Consider the following 2,371-nt stretch of genomic DNA (forward strand, 5'->3'; position numbering starts at 1 on the left):
GAGGGTTAGAATCCACGACCATCTCGACAAGGAGCACGATAGCAGACAGGCAGGCGTGGTGCTGGAGCAGTAGCTGAGAGCTCACACAATTCCACACAAATGTGAGGCAGGGAGAGCCGACTGTGGATGGTGTGAGCTTCTGGAACCTCAAAGCCCACCTTGGTAGAGGAGTGACATACCTCCTCCAACAAGGCCACACCTCCTAATCCTTCCCAAACAGGTCCGCCAACTGGCAAGCAATGATTCAAATATATGAATCTATGGAGGCCATTGTTAGTTAGAACTGTCTGGGGCAGAGAAGGTGGTATCTGGGTCTTGCAGCAGGAGGTACATGAGGGAAGGGACAAACAGCACTGTAAGAAGAGGCATGAGGCTGAGAGAGACACTGTCAACCCATGTCACAAGCCAGAAAGGGAGAGCGATTAAAGGCAGCACAAGCATCTGCAGGTGCCAGCCAGGGTGACTGACAGCTGCCCTGGGCTTATGAGGTAGCAGTCAGACAGCAAGGGGTCAAAGAATGAGTAAGAATGGGGAGAAAGTGAAAGAGCATTCTTCCCAGAAGCAAAGCTGTGGGAAAAAAGAGCCGAGGTGACCCCTGGGAGACTGAGGTGAGCCCTGGGAGGTGAGTGAGGAGCCCCTGAGGTTTCAGTGTGAGGAGGCCAAAGCCAGAGAGCAAAGCCGGATCAAAGAGAGCCGTCTCCACCCATGGAGGCCAGGGCAACTCCACAGCCATCCCAGGCTGGGTGGGCTGGGTGGAGGCAGGTTGGTTGCTCTGAGAGGGGAGAGCTGCTGGGCTGGGTCGAGGAGCCAGGGGAAGTCTACGGAGAGGGCGGAAGGGTCACTGGAAGCCTGGAGGGGAGCAGGGGTGTGTCAATTCCTCTCTCCTCATCCTGTGAGTAGGATGAGACGTGAGAGGTGGCCCGGCGGTCTGGGGCTAAATTTACAGGGAATGAGCAGGGCAGACATGGGGAGAAGGAAGGACAAGTTAAGCTCAGGGAGAGCTGCCAAGTCGGCGCTTGCAGGACTTGGGGAGGAGGAAGAAAATCAAAGTCTAAGGGACCACTGGGCAGGAAAGTCGGGCTAAAAACAAGGCAGCAGAGTTCAGGAGTGAGTAGGAAGAAGCCTATGGTAAGAAAATGGACTGCTAAAACGTAAGAGTCTGATTCCACTAAAGTTAATGTCAACTGAATATAACATAGAACCCCCAAATACACCGCTTAACTTTTTTTTCCATTTAGAGGAAATCCAAGAGAAGGTGACCCCTAGTTCTCTTGGTGCATCTAAGGGCATTAGTGACCTGGGCTTCGTCTATTTCTCTGCCTTCCCATCCTATCTCAAGGTCACCTTAAGACTTACCATGGCTGCTGTTGCCAGCTGTTACACGAGTGTTCCGAGCAGCTGTGTACTTTAAAAGCAGATAGCACAGCTCCCGGCTGAATCGGCCTTCCAGGAAGCCCCACCCAACACATTCACTTCCATCTCTGTCCACCTAACCTAGGCACCAAACCAGAAATGAAGACGCCTGGAGAAAAATCTGTGAGCTCTGCCCCTCTTCCTTTAAGATAGTGTCTTACTGTGTAGCACAGGGTGTCCTCAAACTCTTTATCCTCCTGCCTCAGCCTCCAAAGCACTGCGGCTACAGACATGCAATACCACACCACGCTGAAAAGCCAGTGGTCCAGGCTAACAGCAAGGTCTCATTACTGTTCTCCTTGCAAATACTTGGCCAAAGCAACTTAAGGGAAGCAGAGATTATTTCTGCTCAGGATTTCGGGGGATTTTTAGTCCATCGTGGTGGGGAATGCATGGCTGCAGGTGGCTCTGCCCATGGTGGGATCAGGTGGCAGCAGCTTGTTGCTTGGCGCCAGCTCGTTACATAGGACAGACCGTGAGGCTGGCTGGTACACTGTCACACGAAAGACCTGCCCACAGTGGCCTCAACCCGGCCAGCTAGGCCCCACCTCCCTGGGTCCCATAAACTTCCCAAGATCAGGTGTTCAAACACACAGGCCTATGCGGACGTTTCACAGAGGTCTATTACTGAGGAAGACAGAAGCGGTCGACAATTTGTGGATGCAGGCCGCCATCGCACCTAAGGCTCGCAGCAAAGTGGAATCGGCTGTCTCTAAAGTTTCTTCTTCCAGGTGCCTCGGCAAGAACCCTTCTGGTGAGCTCGGGAGGAAGCCTTGGGTGTGACTTCAGTGCAGTCATCGCCAGGTGTCCCTTGTTATTTGTCCAGTCTGTTTTTAAGCTGACATGAACTCTAGCTAGACAGCGCTAAGTGATCTGAACAGGCAGGGGTCACGAGAGGACACAGTGCCCTCCTGAGCATCCTGGCACCCCACTGTCCACCGAGGTGGAAGAGTCAATC

The sequence above is a fragment of the Mesocricetus auratus genome, unplaced genomic scaffold (genome assembly GCF_017639785.1).
Source record: "Mesocricetus auratus isolate SY011 unplaced genomic scaffold, BCM_Maur_2.0 Super-Scaffold_100707, whole genome shotgun sequence".
Lineage (NCBI taxonomy): Eukaryota > Metazoa > Chordata > Mammalia > Rodentia > Cricetidae > Mesocricetus > Mesocricetus auratus.